Source organism: Castor canadensis, chromosome 9 (assembly GCF_047511655.1).
Source record: "Castor canadensis chromosome 9, mCasCan1.hap1v2, whole genome shotgun sequence".
Lineage (NCBI taxonomy): Eukaryota > Metazoa > Chordata > Mammalia > Rodentia > Castoridae > Castor > Castor canadensis.
The window spans coordinates 147,026,604-147,047,719 of NC_133394.1; positions in this window are offsets into that span (position 1 = coordinate 147,026,604).

A 21,116-nucleotide genomic window follows, 5' to 3' on the forward strand; every position below is an offset into this window, starting at 1 on the left:
TCATAATTATCATTTTCTTAAATGTAAGCTTCAAAAGGATAAGAATCTCTTCTCTCATTTTTACCACCAACCCTCCAGAGTTTGCTACAAAGGTTGGATGGAAGATAAGGCATATTCAGATATTATTCCATGGTTAATTGAATGAAATTATATTTTTAAAAAATCATAATGTTCTCTAATTATTGTATTAAATTTTACTGTTATTAAATAGGGAGCCTTGATCACTACTCCAATTTCAGATGGGTAAGTAATATAGTAGTGCTGTGGCCAGTCAAGGAAAAAAAAATTGATGAGTCCATGGCTTGATAGCAATGAGAATATTCTTAGAAATCAGTTCACCATCTTTAAGGTGTCTACATATCCCAATTTGCCCATTAAAGACTGATTTGCATGTATTATCCAAAAGTATTTGTAAATGAAGTCCTTTTTGCCTTTATGTCATTTCAGTTAGGACAAGAAATTATATGTGATCCCTGTTCCATTGCCTGTTACCAGAGAAAAAATGTGCTTTTCTAGTATTTAGCAGCATAAATACTACAAAGATATGAGAAGCTTAGAAAATAATGAGATGACTTAATCATCAATGAAGAGCCCAAATACAAGAAAATGTTCATTTTGACCTTTAGCCACACACAGTTATCTAGAACTGCATCAACAAACACAAAACCAATTTCTTTTCCCATGTGTCTAAATGAAGTATTATGAATATGTGAAGAACACAGCTATGTCTCCATTATATTCTCATTTTAGGCAAGATTTTCCTAGGTGCTTTAATTTTTTCATAACTCATTGTTGTTCAGTTATTCGTTATACTGGACATACTCCTTGTGATGAACCTTATCACCAACAAAGCTCAGGATGTCAGGGTTTTTTGTGTCCCTTTTTATTATACTTTACCTCTGTTCTTTCTTCTCTCTGTTTCTCTTTCACCCTGGATCTCTTTCTTCTTTTTTTCTCTCTCCTGTTCCTGCCTCTGTGTCTTGCCTTGCTCCTTCAATCAGTCATGTTCTTGAACTTTTTGTCTACCTCTGCTATTGCTCAGTTTCTCTATTTTGCCTTGTGCTGCACGTATATATCCATTCCTCTCTCTGTTTTCCTTTTCAATCATGATTCCTGTCTCCTGAATTCTCTCTTGCCTTATCTTTCTCCTATATGTCTTCCTCTCGGAAGCATTTGTGTAACACTAAGCACGTGCCTTTCATTAATACAGAAATACCCTCCTGCATTGTGATTAAATAGCACTTCTGAACAACATGAATACCCAGGGCAGGCTGCTATAACTAGAGTCTCAAATGTCAAATCTAAGCGAAACAGGCTTTTCCTGTTTTCATCATACCTAGCATTCAGCAGAGTTAATCCTTTTAAAGAAAATAGAATAATGAAGTTTCAGTGAAATTCTAAGTGTGAAATTAACTCAAATAGAAAAAGTTTGCATTCTGAAGAAGCCTAGAGGATTAAGAAGCATTAAACTGCACAGACAAAACTGACCTGCTACATAGATAAGACATTATTTGGATACTGAAATGATAAATCTAGAATTACAGGTGTCAAAAACCCAGTTTTCGACACCTGAAGAGTCTCTCGGTAAATTTCTTATTAATTGAATAAACCCTTGAAATGCTCAGTGAAATATGGGGTCTAGGAAGATATGTGAATCTCCATAGAGGTAAAATCACTAAAATTTAAAAGTGCTGTTATATAGTTAGCGCTCAGTATGTAACCAGCATTGTGTTGGGCATTTTTGTAAATTTTTAAATATTTTCATTTTGAGACTCTTTCCATTTTATAAATAAGTTGCAAAAAGAGTGTACAGAATTTTCCTATACCATATATTCTCAACCAAAGGTGATTTTATGCCTTTTTCCCCCCAAGGGTATTTGTCAGTAATGATGCACCATGAGGAAGGGGTGCCCCTGGAATGTAGTGAGTAGAGGGAGGCACGCTGAGGAACATCCTACCACTTAAAAGTCACCCTCACATAAGGAGCGGTATTCAGCCCCAGCTGTCAACAATGGTGAGGTTCAGAAAACCTACCACAGGCCCTTCATTCAGATTACTCAAGGTCAGTTTCTTACATAACAATGACACAATATAAAAATTAGGAAAACAAATTGATTCATTACTATTGTCAGTTATACAGGCTTTATTCACATTTCTCCACTAATTGACTTGATATATTTTTGTGATCTAGGATCTAATCCACAATGTTGCATGTAATTGAAATTTCTACTCAGTTTCTTTGTGTTCCAAATAATGTTTATGCTACAAATAATGTTCATGACCTCTTTTTCAAAAACCACTGGCCAAACATTTGGTAAAAGTTTCCTTGATTTCATGAAATGCTTCTTTGTTTTAAAATTTAGGTTGTGCATGTTTTGATATGAATACGATGTTGATCTTAATGATTTTGGCTGCTTCTCTTAGTGATGATACTAAATTTGATAACTTGATTAGAGTGGTGCCACCTAGTTTCCTCACTGTATCTTGTAGGAGTTACCTCTAGACTATGTAATTATCCCATGTCTCATGACATATTCATCAGTTGTTAATTTTTCTGTACAATAATGGTTTTTATCTTTAAAAAGTTAGTTTAGATTTTGACCATTGGTGTTTTCTAACTTACACCATTTCTTTTATATTTTTACTAGTAATAATTCTGTAGAGAAGAATTTTGCCTTATTCTCTGTATTTGCTTGTTTAATTATTCATTTATTTCAACATGACTCAAAGATTGCATTTTCTATAGGGCCATAGTCCATTGTTATTATTGTCATCACTGTTGTTGTTTTGCCTATCTTGTACTATATTTGACCATTAAGAGTCCCTACAATTTGCCTTTTATGTATTTTTTAATTGTCCTCATCAGGTTTTGAGTTCTTTTCTTTCTGGTTCTATAAAATATTCCAGGCTCACTTCTACTTTTTCTGCCCAAATCTGAAAATAAATTTTCAGATTCTGAAACTGAAAATACATTTTCTGAAACTGAAAATAAATTTTAAGATTCTTTCTTTTTTGCTTTTCAATCCAAATTTGTTTTTACAATATTAATTTAATTATATATCTGTCTTCAAGTGGCTGGCCTCTATTTTCTGAAGTTCTACTTTTAGATGATCTAGTAGAAATTGGCTTTTATTTCTAATCTGTTTATATTGCATCTCTTTCAGAACATGTACTAGGTGAAAACTATTTTCTCCTCTCAGTCTTTCTTTCTTTCGTGTTTTTTTATGCATTGATGCTATCTCCAAGTTCAAGGGTATGTTTGTAACTCAAGCATGTTGAATAAAATCATGACACTTTTCACTTTGATTGGACCAAGAATAAGCATGCTAACCAATTTGAATAATTGAGAAGAAATTCAGTATAATAGTTTTATTAAAATATTAAGAGGACAAATTTAGTCAGGTGATGGGGTTGTTGGGAGGACTTAATGTAAACTTGGAGCTTCTGGAAGACATCTTGTGCCTATCAGAATGCAAACTTCATGGAAGAAAGCAAAGTCAGTACAGAGCAATTAGATCACAATCCTTAAGTCATAAACTAAGCCCTTAAAGTCAGCTCTACAGTAGGGAGTTCTCTTTTTAGGTGCAACCAAGGAGAGGATTGTTGGTAAAAGGTACAGAGAAACTCAAGCTGAAAACTAACTAGATTGGAGATTGGCATTGTTTTTTTCTGTAAAAGATCAGATAGGAAATGGTTTAGGCTTTGTGTTTCATATAGTTTGTATGGCAAGTACTCAACAGCATTGTCATAGTGAAAAAATAAATTAACCACAGACCTTACAAAATATGTAGGTGTGGTCCAATAAAACCTATTTATAGACATTGAAAGTTGAATTTAATATAATTTTATACAAAATACTTCAAAACTATTAGTCTTTTGATCTTTTTGCAACTACTTAAAAAATGTAATGCTCATTTTTAGCTCATAGGCCATATAATTATAGGCAGTAAGAAGTGTTTAGACCATGGAACATAGGTTTCTACCTCCTATTATAAGGTAGGATGAATATTTACCTAGCACACTAAGTAAAGAAAGAGAGGCTCTAGTATATCCTAGACTAGGTTTCTGATTTCTAGTATTTTCTTTCATATAGGAATCCTGGACAAATAGAACACTTGAGAGAATGTGGACATGCAACAATTCTTTTTCTTTTTGAAAAATTTAAATTTAAAGATACTTGAATAGTAGTAGAATTGTCACAAGATCTTATTAGTAAATGATTTTTGGAGCATATAGGGTCATTGAATTATTTAGTCATGTTATAAGCCTTCTTTCATGACAGTATCTTGTCTATAGTACCTGAAATGGATTTAATTTAGTCCCTCCAAATTCATACATTGAAGTACCAACACACAATACCTCATAATGTGACTGTATTTAGAGCTGTGGCCTAAAATATGGTGAAATATGGTGACTAAGTTAATGAGGGCATTAGGGCAGGACTTTAGTACAACCTGATTAGCTTCCTTATAAACTGGGGAGATGAGAAATGTCGGAATGTACATGCACAGAGGAATGCACTTGAGGCAGCAAGAGTATGCTGCAAGGCCAGAAGAGAAGCTGCAGAAGAAAAAAAATCCTTGTTAACACCTGTATGTAGAACTCCCAGCTTTAAGACCTTTGAGAAAGTAAATTTCTGTTTAAATAGTCAGTCTTTGGATTTTTATTGTTATGCACCCCTAGCAAACTAATATCACATGCGTCCCTCTCATGGTCTTTACAATTTATCTTAGGCAGAGCAGACCAATTCATTTGTGACTCACCTTATAATTCAGTGGATTTTATTTTTATGTGAAGCTTATCTTATGGTATAGATAGGTGTATCCCTCCTTGGTTTTGTTAAATCTGTGTCAATATGAATTTGTGCAATTGCCAATCTTTCAGTGTTGCCTGTACCATTGAATGGCAAAGCTTTCTGGAAAAAAAAATCTCAAATCAACTCAGTATAATTGCTCAGTTATCTGTGTGTCATGAAGTCAGACAAAACTATTATCCCCCAGCTTAGATGTTCCCGTTGGCTCAGGACATTAAACAGTGGAAATGGAAGCATAACTCCAGTGATAAAATTAGTAATGATAATAACATTATCTTTAGTGCATATTTCTGGTTCCAGGCACAGTGAGTGCTCAGGAATTTCCCTGATTGATATCAATAAATTGTCCTAATATATATCAAAGATAAGTATTGTTATTATTCTCATTGCTTTGTAGTTAATGAAATAGAACTTCAAGGAGGTTAAATAATATGCCTTTTTTGTGGCTACTCAGTAAGGGGCAGAGCCAGTGATAATATTTGAGTTTCAGTTTTAGTATTGGTGTAGAGGAAGGGATGGTCAACAATTAGTAAGAATAATCCTGAAAGAATATCGATTGTTCTGAGTCTTTATGAATGTGTAGAAGACTGACAAAATTACTCAATGAGTCAGGGAACAGGAGAAGTTGTTCTGGAAGAGAAGAGATCAATTTCCAAGACATCAAGGCACATGCTTGTGCAGGGCTTAGCATTTAATATGGCTGATAAACAGGGTGCACGGTGGCAGTGGCAATAGATCATACTGGAGAAAGGCAAAGAAAGATAGTAGAGATCCTTTTTGTTGTATTCAGAAGTGTGAGTTTCATCTACTATGGTACAGGAAGTCCTTACAAGACCAGGCTGGGAAATCTTGTGGTCTGATTCAGATTTGAGTATGTTCACTTCCTCTGAGAATAGCCTGAAATCAGTAAGAGCACTTTAATTTTCACACATTAGGAATCAAATGAGCTCAACTTAAAGAATCTTAAAATAGCTGGGCACCAGTGGCTTATGCCTATAGCCCTAGAGGCAGTGATCAGGAGGATCACAGTTGGAAGCCAGCCCAGGCGAACAGTTCATGAGACTCTATCTTGAAACTATTACAAAAAAAAAAAAGGCGGATGGAGTGTCTCAAGGTGTAGGCCCTGAGTTCAAACCCTAGTACTGAAAAAAAAAGTCTTAAAATACATCCAATGATATTCCATTAATATAATGACTCTTTGAAATATGCTGATCTGGGTAATAAAGGGAGTGAAAAGTCAAGTATTAGTCTCAAATACAAAGGAAGATACAATGTTAGACTTTATGTGTATGAGAAAAACAGGAAGCACCACAATTTTATTTGCACACTATAACTAGCTGCAAGCATGTATCATTTTCCTTTTAAAATTTCAGGAGAGAGTTATATAACTATTAAAGGAAAAAAGCAATTATCTGTCAAATTATGGGCTATTGTAATGTTTCAAACTTCAAGGATCTTCACTTTCCCATTTCACAACTATTACACAAATCACATAGCTTTTTTATTTCTTTATTTCAGCTCTGATAATTAGTGTTCTCACTGTTGTTCTTCTCTAAGGAGCCCTCACTGGAATTGGGGTGCTCCTTCAAAATTAGAATCATGAAAATCTCGCTTCAATTGATTAATCAGATAATAGTCCTCTTTTGGGAAGACATGAGTGAATGGTCAAAGAGCAGCAAAAATGTTCCATTATTGATGTGCCTTTCCACAGAAATGTGGGGCAAAACTAGAAGCTCCTTTGCCATCCACACAAATGACACCCACGTTATAGGTGTTGGCAATTTAATACCAAATGAAGAGTCAAATAATATCCCTCTATGCAGTCTTTACCACTCTATCAATCTACCCTCTATGCAATCTCTACCACTTGGCTTTCTTAATTCACTCCAGGACTACTCAACCTTTCTGTCATCGAATCATAAGAAAGATCCATGGTCAACCCATATCGCCTGACTTTTTGCACAAGTGTATTACCTCACAACTCATAGGCAACTGACCCAATGACAGAATTCTCAGAGACAGCACTGGAAGCTCCTATGCACTCATTGGAAAAGAGAAGAGGTAGAATTGAAGAGAGATGTTACCCAGTTTGTAATCTTACTGGCAGATAACTGCAGTGGGATAGGGTAACTCTTCTAAAACAGTGCATAGAGACATAAGGTTTTGAGATCAATAGCTTGAGCTCTGGAGTTTAACACTAGGGTATGCATTCTGGCATGAGAACTTTCAAGTTGTTTGTCTTCAGAAGTGACATGAACCATGTTCAAATATTAGATTTACTTATCTGTACACTAAAAATGCTAAAAGTGTTGATAAGAGTGCCCACTATTAGGAGACTTATGAGGCCATACAATGGATAAATATGACAAAGTCCTTAAAACAATGCAACTGAGATACATTAAAATCTCTATAAATACAAGCTATTCTTAATTTAAAATTTATATGAATGGCTGAGAAATTATTGTTTCCTTCATCAAAAGTTTCTGATATTCTTTTTTCCAAATTATTGTATTGACATATAATACACATTTAATGCATATATTAAAAAGACAGAAAGATCACAAATAAATGACCTAATGCTGCATCTCCAACTCCTAGTTAAACAAGAACAAGCTAAACCCAAAACTAGCAGAAAGACAGAAAAATAAAGATAAGAGATAAAATAGAGACCAAAATAACCATACAAAGAATCAAGGAAACAAAAAGCTGGTTCTTCGAAAAGTTAAATAAGATTGATAAACCCCCAGCAAATCTGACTAAAATGGGGAAGGAAAAGACACAAATTAATAAAATTAGAAATGAAAAGTAGAGCTCACAACAACCATTAAGGAAATCCAGGGAATCATCAGGAATTATTTTGAAAATCTATATTCAAATAAATTGGAAAATCTGGAATAAATGGACCAATTTCTAGACACATATGACTGTTCAAAATTGAACCAGAGATCTAAAACACTTAAATAGATCCATAACAAGCAGTGAAAGTGAAGCAGCAATACAGTCTCCCAAAAAAGACAATCCACGACCTGAGGGACTCACTGCTGAATTCTACTACACCTTTAAAAAAGAACTAATACCCACACTCTTCAAACTTTTCCATAAAATAGGAGGGGAAGAAACACTGCCAAACACATTCTATGAAACCAGTATTACATTCTTCTCCAAACCAGACAAGGACACGACAAAAAAAAAAAAAAAAAGAGAGAGAGAGAATTATAGTCCAATCCCTTTAATGAAGTTAGATGCAAAAATCCTCAATAAAATACTGGCAAACCAAATTCAACAATGTTAACAGAAGCAAGGACAAAAACCACACGATCATCTCAGTAGATTCAGAAAAAGCCTTCAATAAAATTCAACATCCTTTCATGATAAAAGCTCTGATGAAACTATGAATAGAAGGAATATACCTCAACATAATAAAGGATATATAACAGCCTGTAGCCAACATCATACTAAATATACCAAATGGGGAAACACTGAAACCATTTCCTCTAAAGTCAGGAACAAGACAAGTGTGTCCACTTTCTCACCTCTTATTCAGCATAGGCTTGGAACTCCTAACCAAAGTAATAAGATAGGAAGAAGTTTTTAAAAATTCAAATAGCAAAGGAAGAAGTCATGCTATCCCTATTTGCAGATAACATGATTTTATATCTAAAAGACCTGAAAAACCACCACAAACATCCTATGCATTATAATACATATTTCAAATTTGACTTTTGAAATTATATGATCAAGTGATGTTTAGTGTATTTGCAGAGTTGTGCAACCACCAATACTATTTTTAATTTTAGACTATTTAAATCACCTCCCACAACAAACCATATCCATTGGTATAAACACCTCATTTTCAACTTTCTGACACTACCACCAGTCCTGGAAATCACTAATCTAATTTCTATTGGTAGAGCTGGTAAAGCAGTTAATGAATTGCCTGGCAAAAGTAAATGAACAATATTGTTATAATAAAACTATAAACCAGCTAACTCTATATTTAGTCCAATGTTAGTCTTTTCTACTTGCTGCAGAACCTGTGCTCACATTAGTTTATTTTGGTATATGATTCTAGAAGACTTTGTAATTGGAGATTAGCTATTTGATATTATAACCCCACATACTAGGTTTTTTTTAATTTTTATTTTATTCATATGTGCATACAATGTTTGGGTCATTTCTCCCCCTCTTCTCCCACCCTCTCCCATACTCTGCCCCCTCCCTCTCCCCCCTTCCCCCTTGCTACCTGGCAGAAACTATTTTGCCCTTATCTCTAATTTTGTTGAAGAGAGAGTATAAGCAGTAATAGGAAGGAACAAGGGTTTTTGCTAGTTGAGATAAGGATAGCTATACAGGGAGTTGACTAACATTGATTTCCTGTGCATGTGTGTTACCTTCTAAGTTAATTCTTTTTGATCTAACCTTTTCTCTAGTTCTGGTCCCCTTCTCCTATTAGCTTCAGTTGGTTTAAAGTATCTGCTTTGGTTTCTCTGCATCGAGGGCAACAAATGCTAGCTAATTTTTTAGGTGTCTTACCTATCCTCATATCTCCCTTGTGCGCTCTCACTTTATCATGTGATCACAGTCCAATCCCCTTGTTGTGTTTGCCCTTGATCTAATGTCCACACATGAGGGAAACATATGATTTTTGGTCTTTAGAGATTCCAAGATGGCAGCTAGAGGGAGGAAGCAGAAAGCATGCTTCCTAAAGTAAAATCTTGGAGAGACACTGGAGATACACCCTACAGGAAAAACCACAGAGAAGAGGCAAAACTTTGACTTCTCTACACTCCCAGCCCATTCGTAGCATTCCCACTTCTAGTTATAATAGATATATAATTTACCAATCATAAAACTCACCACTTTAAAGTGTACTGTTCAGTTATTAATTACATTCATAGAGTTATGTAACCAACTTTATAATACAATTCCACAATATTTTTATACCATAATCTCTCACCAAGATCACTAGTTTACTTTCAGTATCAGAAGATTTGTCATTTTTTGATATTTCCTATAGATGTAATCAAATGATACATGCCTTTTTGTGTGAGGATTCTTTCACTTAAATACTGCTTGTAAGGTTCATTTCTGTTTTAATACAAATCAATACTTCATTTTCTTTCATGACTAAATATTCCACTGTGGTTAAGAATATTTTATTTACTGTTCAGCAGCTGATAAACATTTGACTTGTTTCTATTTGGGAGCTATTATGAATAATGTCACAATGAACATTCACAAACAAGTTATTGATTCACACATAAATGACCTAGGAGTGGAACTTCCGGGTCATATAGCTTGACATCTAAGATTGTGGGAACTACTAATGTAACTACACCACTTTTCATTCCATTTACTCCATATTCTCACCACCAACACTTGTTATTGTCTGCTTGTTGTTTTGTTTCATTTTTGTTAGATGCCATGTTGATACTGGATGTGAAACCTCATTATATTTTGACTTGAATTTCCCTAATGACATGATTTTGTGTACCTTTTATGTTCTTATGATCTATTTACATTTCTTCTTTGGAGAAATGTTTATTCAAATCCATTGTGTTTCTTAATTCAATTAACTAACTTTTATTTCGATTCATGAAAGTTTTGTTTTGTGATGTTTCATTCAATTTTCTTTCTGGATGTCAGAGCAGATCATTTTATTACCATTTCTTTTCATCCATTTTAACTTTCTGTATGGTTTTAAATTCAGGACACAATTCTTTTATCATGTATATGGTTTGCAAATATTTTATCCAATTCTGTAGGCTATCTTGGCAATAAATGTAATCATTTAATCCACAAAAGCATTTGTGATAATTTTGATAAGATCCAAATTATCAATGTTTTAGTTTGCCATTAGAGCTTTGGGTGCCATATATAGGAGCCCATTATTTAATCAAGATTACCTGTGTTTTCTAGCAAAAAAATGTTTAAATTTGAACTCATTAATGAATTTTGAGCTATGTTTTGCATGTAGTGTAATGTAAGGGTCCAACTTTATTCTTTTTCATGTGGATATCTAATTGTACAAGATCTATTTGCAGAAAAGAATATGCTTTCCCCATTGAATAATCTTTGTATGATTTTGAATTTCATTTGACCATTAAAGCAAAGGCTTACATTTGGACTGCCAATTATATTTATTGATATAAATAAAATACAGAATTCTTTATTTCAGTACTATGAATCTTTGGTTACTGCAGCTCTTTTAGTAACTACTAAAGCAGGAATTTTAAGTCATTCATCTTTGCTGTTTTACAAAATTGATCTGCCTATACTTATTCCTTTGCTCTTATATGAAAACTTTAGAATCACTTTGTAAATTTGTGCAAATAAGACATTTGGAATTTTGGAAAGATTGTACAGAATGTGTATATAAATTTCTGGAATCATATCATGATTACAATATTAATTAATTCTTTCAATACATGACCCTGGAGAGCCATCACACTTATTTAGAATTCATTCATGTTTTTCAGAAATGTTTTGGCAGTTTCAACATGTTAGCATTGAACTTCATTTGAAATTTTTCTGAATGTTTTACTGTTTGATTCTTCGTAAAATTTCAGATGGCTTGGATTTTTTTCAGATTCAAAATTTATTGTTCCTTGCCAGTATATACTGATAATTTTTTGTGTATTCATTTTATATTCAACTGTATTGACCTTATTTTAGAGTTCTTGTGTTTATTTCTAAGATTTTTTTTAATACACATTATGATATCATTTGAAAATAAAGAGAAGGGCTAGTGGTACAACACAGTGGTAGAGGGCTTGCCTGGCATTCATGAAGCCCTGAGTTCAATCCCTAGCACTGCCAAAAATTTAAAAATAAAATTAAATAGAGACAATTTCTTCCTCCTTTTCAATTTGAGTAACATAGATAATTTTTCTCCAATAATTGCTTTTGCTACAACTTTTAATACAAGTTTAAAGATAAGTGGTGAGAGTGACTTGTCTTTTTTCCTGGTCCTAGAAAGATAGCATTGAGTCTTTCACCATTAATTATGTCAGCTCAGAATTTTTTATGTATGCCCCCTTATTAAGTCCAGAAAGTTTCCCACCCTTCAATGTCTTTTGAATGTTATTACAAGAAAGGAGATTTTGGGATACTATAAAATGTTCTTTTCATGACAAATGACATAATCACATTTTATTCTTCATTCATGTACTATATTATAACAACAACACATACAATGTTAAAAAAGAAAAAAAAAAAACCTTTGTATTCCTGAAATAATGCTCAATTTGTTATGGGACATCATTTTTTATGTTGATGGATTTGGGCTATTGATATATTGCCAAACCATTTGCACTAATATTTATTGGAGATGTTGGGCTATAGTTTTCCTGTGACATCTTTCTGTGGTATTAACAACAGGGTAACACAGGCCTCTTGGTATCAGTTGAGAAGCAGTCCCCCATATTCTATTATTTGGAAGAGTTTATGTATAGTTGGTATTAATTTTTCTTTAAATGTTTGGTTGAATGTATCAGTGAAGTCATACAATATTGATCTGGAACTCATATATATACTTGTGTGCTCCATGTTGATTTAAGGCTCTTGATAGTTCTTCATTTTTCTTTCAAGACCATGTTGGATAATCTCAGACTGAAGTATTTGAATTCTTATTTCTTTATACATCTTCTAATTTATTTTAAAACTGGCAATTTAAAATAATAAATGTAAAAATACAGCAACCTGAAAACCATAGGTATTTGCTATTATCCTCGTTTTATCGTTGTTGTTACCATTGTCATTTGTATCTCCAGTGGCATCCCTAGATCATTTCTGTAAACTCTGCCTTTGCTGCCAAGTATGGCCATATGTGTCTGCTTGATTCCCTTAATCATCTACTCATGATTACAAAGAAATTTCCTAAATGTCTTAATCCCCTTGGTAAGTGGCTCTGTATATATGTTGTGAATTGCTTTAACACTAGAAATTTATAACTTACCTTAGTCTTCACTTTGTTTTTGCAGGGCTTCAAGATCAGGCAATGTCAGAAATTATGCTCTTCTCTGGGCATGTTCACAGCCATATACATGTGCATGGTCTTCTGTATCTACAAAAAAGATTATGGTATTATTCCATGCCTTCTCTGGATATTTTATTTAAAAGATCTTGCTCTTAAGGATTCTGACCTGTTTCTCATTTCACCAGTCGGTATTGCCACATCTTACAGCTGCAATGTTAAACAATTGTCAGAAATAAATTCTACATCAGATCAAATAGTGATGAAACCTTCAAATGGGGCTTTTGCCTGAGGCTGTAAGACAAGTCAAATACTGATAATTCTCTGGGAATGGAGACTACTTTTCTTTGCTGTGCTAGGGATTCAACTCAGGGCTTTGAGCATGCTAAGCACATGCTTTAGCACTGAGCTACAGCCTCAGACCCAGGATGGAGATTTTTAAGGAATGCAAAATCCATTGTGTTTCTCCATTGGTTGAATTTTCCTGGTTTTCATGGACAAGATGGCTGTGAGACAGCTGGTTTTCATGGCTACCACAGGGCTCAAGAAAATAGATGGAAATAGAACAAGATACAGTACTACAAAGCTTTCAGGTCTCTCATATCCACCTGCATCTCTTAATAAAAACATCTAGCTTCTTTCAAGCTTTTGGTTAATTACCACAGTTCTGAGATAGTTGATTTTGATAACCTCTTGGCAGTGTTATCATTTCCTTTATGGAAAAGTAGATTTTTGAAGCTTATTATCCCACCATTAAGGAAATATTCTGCAGTGGTTTTCTATTGCCTACATGGAATTAAGTATTCATGACAGATATTAAAACTATATTCTTCAGTGTAATCAAATCAATATGAGTCCAAACTCAATTTTGAACTTCAGGTATCTCAAAATCCCAAACTGAATGGTCTTCTTCCCTTCCTGAAGAACCAACTATAAAAGAGGATTTATGTAACTGACCTTGACAAAGAAATGCCATGAAGGCCAGAGCCTTAGAGACCAGAGACAGCAGAGCTAATCAAAAGCTTATTGCATACATGGGAAAAAGTGTTCCTGTATTCTTCCCACTTAAATAATCTGAGACAACTTGCTTGAGAACACCGTTAAGAAGGATTCTGAAACTCATTTGAACTCTGTGGAAAACACTATCATGATCACTAACTATTGGCTTCGAGGTCTACAGAATTTGTATTCTCCTTGACTCTGACACCTGAACTTGATAAGGGAGAAGAATTTTTGTAGATTCCACTCAGCTTCAGGGAATATAAGAGAAAGGCAAAGACACAGTCTCATCAATTATTGAAAGATGGAAAATGAAGAAAAATATATGTGTACAATAAAAGAAACACATATTCACTAAGTCAGACTGATGGGGCCACATTCATGAGCCTGGGCCAAGACCATTTGCAGATGAGGTGATGACAGTGATGATGATGATATAGATAACAAAGAGATTTTATATTTCCTACTTATAAATTTTTTGTATTGAGAGGTATTAAACATAGTGATTAATGTGCTGACTTTGAAGTCTTAAACAGAAGTGGAGAAGTTTGAATTCCACCCTAGCACTTAAAGTTCAACTTCACTTTGTATTTCTTATCTTGCAGCACTTTGTAAGTCAGATTTCCATCATTGTGATCAAATACTTGAGATATTCAACTTAGAGGGAGGAAAGTATTATTTTGCTTCAGAGGTTTTAGTTTGTGGTCTTTCTGCCTCTTTATTTTGGACCTGAGATGAGGTAGCACAACATGGCAGAGAGTGCATAACCAAGAAAACTACTCACCTCATGGCACCTGGGAGAAAAAGAGTGACAAGAGACTAGTGTCCCAAAAATTCCCTTAAAGAGCATATCTCCAGTAACCTAAGACCTCCCATGAGTCCCAGCCTTTTAAATGTTCCCCCTTACAATGGCACTACATCTTGTCAACTAAGCCAAGATGTGCTTTTGAGGGACATGATGAACCAATTTATATCAAGGAATGTTTCAAGATTATTTTTATTTTTTTAGTTAGGTTTTTGCCCTGGGGGTTCAAACCTAGCACCTTAATGCTATGCAAGGGCTCTACCACTAAGCTAAACTCCAAACCCTTGTAAGATTTTAAAATAAGGTTATGCAAAATGTCTAGCACAAAACTTGCCAGGTATGCCTATGGTATAGCATATACCTTGAAACCTGATAGGCTGGCTATTTTGCATTGAAATTCCATACACCCATACTCTGCATAGAGTTTGAAATCCAATAGCATTTGAGTCCTTTTAATGCCAATGGAAGCGAGAGAGATTTACATTCACAGGGAACGGTGAAGAAAAAGTAAACAAGTCGGGACAGATAAAAAACTAGCATAGAAAAAGATTTCAATTACCACTAGTAACATGTGTCTGTATGCATATGCTGTGCTCACCTTAGATGGATACCTTCAGTTACAGCTATAAAATGTTGGGCTTATAGCATTTGATAGCCTATGAGACAGAGGAGAAAAACAAGACATCAGAATGCATGCTAGATGTAAGTTAGAGCAAAGTCTTGGAGGTTTCTACTATTCCAGAAATTATGTCTTTGCTTGGTTAACACAGAGTCCAGTGGTTTTCAGGGTGATGCTAGGGATGGAATAGTGAAAACATGAGGATCACAGAAAGGCCTTTTTAACATTTGGTCTAGACGTACATTCAACCTTCCATACTTGTTTTTGCATCCATGCATTCAACCAATTTTGGAACAAAAAAATTTGAAAAAAATACATGCCTGTATTTTTATACATGTACAGACTTTTTCATGCAATTATTCTTTAAGTGTTACAGTATAACAGCAATTTACATTGCATTGGGTATTAATAAAAAAGAGATTTCATAGCTTCTCTTTACAATCTATGATGAGAAATCTAGGTATGATATTAAATTATATAGGAAAATGTATGTAGGTTATATGCAAACATCACACCATTTTACATAAGGGAGTTGAACATCCATAGATTTTGTTATCTGTGGAGTTTCCTGGAATCAATCTCCCATAGATACTGAGAGACAACTGTATATTAATGTGTTAGCAATTTTTGAATATTCATCTTGTATGTGACTAAATAGACCAGAGTAGCTATCCGGGAAGTACTAAATGAGATGCAATCTTTGTGCTCAATAAGTTTACTTAAGTAACTTCAGAAGAATTGCTACTAACATAAAAGTTACCAAATTAGGCTTAAACATTGAAAGTAGTGTAGAGAACAGAGGTGATCTCGGAGAGAAAACTTTCCCTAAAGATATTTTGGTTCAGTTACCAATGGAAAAGAAACTAGCATGAATGACAAATAAGCAACAGCATAAGGTATTATTCTGAAAAAGAGGTGAATCAGTGGTTAAAGTCTGACGTTTCTTCTGTATATTTGTATAGTTTGATGGGGTTGAAGTGGCAAAATCATTTTAGTTGTTATAAGCCAATCAAAATGAGTGCAGGATGAAGTTAAACATACATAGACTTAGGTAGGGTGTGGATCATGGTTGACAGTGGTTAGGAACTCTCCCTTTCCCTATCTGTGTTCCCTGTAACAGCAGAATTCCTCTCCTTCCCTCCTTTATTAATTGTATTAACTACCCTGGAATCTTATTGTGGGGGGCGAGGAAGGGGAAGGGATTCTTTAAAGTTTCGGTGGCTTGTGGCTTTCCCATCTCCCTCACAGATTAGTTCCCACCACTGCACAGGGGCCACTGTCTAGAATTACTCCATGTCAGGATGATTGGGGGAGGATAGTAACAAATTTACCTTTGTCCTTTGTTTTGGAGATTCTTATTTTTGCATAAGTAATCCATCCTATAGGGATAGCTGATTAGCTCTGTGTAAATAAACTGCATCTCTCCATTGCTAAACAGTAATAATCATTAAAAAAAACTTTTAAAAAGAAGCTATTTCGTGGAGAGTTAGTGAGAGGGAACATGAGGTGCTAAGACTGGAGCATGTGAGGATGACAGGCAAATATGACCAATGTGCCAAGTCAAGTGAGTAAAGGAAGGAAGGATGGAACAGTCATGAAATCCTTTCCATCATGGGGCAACCTGAGGAGATTTAATTACATTTTAAGTGTGCTAGAAATATATTGAAGGGTATCAAGGAGTGTGTGAAATTTTGTCATGTATATTTTTAAAAAATTTACAAGCAGATAATTGTGATAGCTACACAACAGCATAAATTCAATCGAAAACATTGAATTCTACACTAAAAAATATTTAAAATGGTATTTGTATGTGTGAGTATTCTACCAAAATTGTTAAAAACATGAAAAAATATTTCTGTGGTTGAAATATGGGGAAAAATTTGAGAAGAGAGGAAGAGAAACAGGGGATACAGTGAAGACAAAGAAGGATCCATCCTCATTAAATCCTCACAAACACCATAAAGAATGGAGCACTTTCCACATATGGAAATTGAGACTCAGTGACATTCTGAGATTACAAAATGAAACACATTCTAGAGCTGAGCGGGGAGACACTTATCCTTTCAGTGCTTGAATAGGAAAGGCATATACTTTTAAACTCATGCTCCTCTAAGTCCTCATTCCTCGATTTTGATCTTTAAATAAGCTTTGCTTTTCATTTTGAGGTCTCAGATATAAATTTCCTTTTTTCAACTGTGGATGAAAATTCCAATCAACAGAAATATTAACAGTTCTTTTATTATTGTAACAGTGAAATTATGCCATCTATAGCAGCAATTATAGGACATGTATTAAAATATTCATCATATTGTCTAAAATTTTTAGCAGAAAAAACAATTAAAATATTTTCCCATTTAGATAGTAGTTATTCCACTATTCATCACATTGCCTTATAAATGAATGAATTTTGATTTTTGAGATTTAAAAAATCTACCAAATATGAATTTTAAGAGGATTTTCAAAAAAATATCTAATTTTTAAAAATAGCCTATTTTGTGGAATTCCTGTCAGCATCATTATTCTTTTTGCAAGCTCTTAGAGAAAGTAAGAAGAAATCTTTGATATTTAAAGCTTTGTATTAGACAATCTGTGAATATAAGTACAATTAGAGGAATGCTATATCAAAATTGAAGTAACCTTGACATTGGCCTAATCACATTGGGAAATTGAACACATTTGTCCAGACAAAATGAATTCTAATGACTAAGTTTCAGGGATTTTTATACTATAAAACAAGCCCAATAATTCCCTGATTAGTTATAATGGCATTCTCTTGAATTTGCAACAATAATTTCAATAATTGTTCCATGAGGATGGAAGCAGAGAAATATGGAATTAGGATAACTTTGATATGAGTTTGTGTTATCTCCATGGTATAAACATATATCTCTAATTATAATGCTTGAATGCCTGTAAGAAATTTTAGTACTTGCATTCATCCAAATAATGATCAATATCATGAAATCATTTCATTTCACATACAAAACAACCTCTGCAACTTTAATCCTAGAAAGTTTCTTTCAACATCCACCTCTTCAGGATGCTCTGTGTACAATTCATTTCATAAATATTTTAGAAGTATACTCAAGAGCTGGGCTTCAGAATAGACCCACAAAAATGGAATTTTTGGTAAAATAGGGGACAAGAGCTCTGAAGCCCAACAAACTCATTCATACTACTTACTAATTCTATACCCTAATCAAATCATAATCTCAATTTCTTAATCTGTCAAAAGGGATATACAACTTCAGTGGGATAACTCATATAATGTGCTTAGCATAAGTCTGACATCATAATTTATGCACCCTTTAAGGTGGTTTGTTATTTTTTGGCTTAATAAATTCAAATTGATAAGAGCAACTGAAATAAAATATGTATATTGAATGTATACCATGTACATTTCAAGTACTTTTAATGCATTGTTCATTTATTTATCCAACTAATATTTCTTGAACCCTTGCTATGTGATAGAACAAGGTGTAGACATTGGGAAAACAGCATCAAATAAGATAACATTCCCAATTAAACAGAATTTGCATTGTAGTGTAGAAGACAGTGAGATAGGCAATTGATGAATTACTAAAGCAAATATCTGACTTTTATTTACCATATGCCAGATACTGATCTACAGATTTTTTTCTTTTTCTTTTTTTAATGTATTTTTATTATTATTGTGCTGGAAGTACTTGTGACATTTACAAAGTTCCCACAATTTATTCATAGTTGAATTCGCCCCCTCCATCATTCTCCTTTACCCTCTTTCCTCCCATTCTCAGAATAGTTCAACAGGTCTCATTTTTCCATTTACATATACAAGTGTATAATATTTTCACCCTATTCACTCTCCTACACTCTTTCCTTATATCCTCCCCTCTCCCACTGGTATCAATCCCACAGACAGGACCTGTTTTGCTTTCCTGTTTTCTCTTATAAAAAAAAAAAAAGACATTTTTTATTTAAGATAGCAATACAAGGCACTGTCACATTTCCATGTATATATGTATTATAGCTCAAACTGGTTTATCCTATTTTTCTTCTTTCTATCTTAGTCCCCTTCTTATGGTGATTTCAGCACATTTTAAAATTCTATATTCATTCTTGTATAGGAATGAATTCACCTACTAACTTCCTTCTTTTCCCTACATCTCTCTCATATGTGACCTCCCCTTAGCATAATCTGTTTTTCATAATATTGCTTGTATTTGTATTGGATCTATAGTCCGCATATGAGAGAAAACATGTAGCCTTTGTCTTTCTGAGCTGGCTAACTTTACTTAAGATGGTGTTCTCCAGTTCCATTCATTTAACTGCAAATGACAAAATTTCATTCTTCTTTGTGGCTGAAAAAAATTCTATTGTATATAAATATGAGATTTTTTAAATACATTCTTCAGAAATGGGGCATCTTGGCTGTTTCCATAGCTTAGTCATTGTGAATAATGCTGCACTAAACATGGGTGCATGGGGCCCTTTATTATAACCTGACTTACATTCCTTTGGGCATATCTGTAGGATGGGTATTACTGGATCATTTGGCAGTTCTATTTTTCATTTTTTTAGGAGCCTCCATATGGTTTTCCATATACTGTTGGTGGGAATTTAAATTAGTACAACCACTGAGGAAAACATCATGGAGGATGCTCCACATATTTAATGTACACTAACTCATTTAACTTTCATAACAACCCTATGTAATAGGTACTATAACTTTTATTCCCACTTTACACTTGAGAAAACTGAGGCAGAGGAATAGCAATTAAATTACTCACATTAGTATAAGGCAGAGCTGGGATTCAAATCTAGGCAGATTATTTCTCAGAAAACTGAATTTTACTACAATTTCTTTAAGCATGATAGGGAATTTAGCTTTGATGTTTGGCTGCACGGGGAGGTAAGAAAAATAGACAGGTGCCAATCATGCATGTCAATCAATATTATTCAAAGTATAATTAGAGGGTAACAGAAGGTTTTAAACAAGCTAGTGATGAAAAATACTTTTATGTTTTAAAAATTCCATCTAAATTCTACAGCTGAATAGAAAGTATGAGCATCAGGTAGGATTTAATTTTTGAGGTAGTTTTTGGTGATAGTTTAGTCAAAGTGGTAATATTGGAGACAGTGAAAGGTTCTTGAGGTGGGATCCATTCTTATGTTTAGAGTATAGAACTTCTGAGGGGCTGAATGGGGAAGTGAGGGAATGGGAGCGCTAACAGAGCTTTGTTTGGGGATTGGTGAGTTTGATATGCATATCTAAAATCTACCTGTATACACAGATTCAAAGACAATGAAAAGTTAAGGCTTGGCTATTCAAATTTTTCATGCTATCATTTGCATACTGATCTTTGAAAATATAAGATCAAGCAAGCTCTTGTAGGGAACAAATGCAGATAGAACAGGAAAGAAACTTTAGGATCAAACTCTGAGGGTTTTAATGAACTTAAAGATTGAGAGTAACCAACAAAGGAAAGGGAGAAACAGTTGTGAGTGACACCAGATGAAATCCAAGAAAGAATAGGAACCAGAACCAAATGAAGAGCAAGTGTGTGATATAAAATTGCAGTAAGTCACCTTGACAGACAGGTATTACTCTCAGAGTCATCCACATTTTCCAAGTGGTAAATGGCTTCCCCAACATCACACATAAAGATATGATCTGCCCTGAAATCCGAATGCTTTATACTATGTTATTGTGTATAAATCATTCCTATTAGCTATACAAATCATAATAGTGCTCTACTCAGAGTTTATACAAATGTGAATGAGGGAATTAATTATTGTCCCTACACCTATACCAAAAAGATGACATTTTCCTTGGACATTGACAAATAACTAGGAGTGACAGGGAAGGCAGAAAGAAGTGGTAGACCTTTTAGATAGCAATCAGCAGAGGCACAAAAAGGGAGGT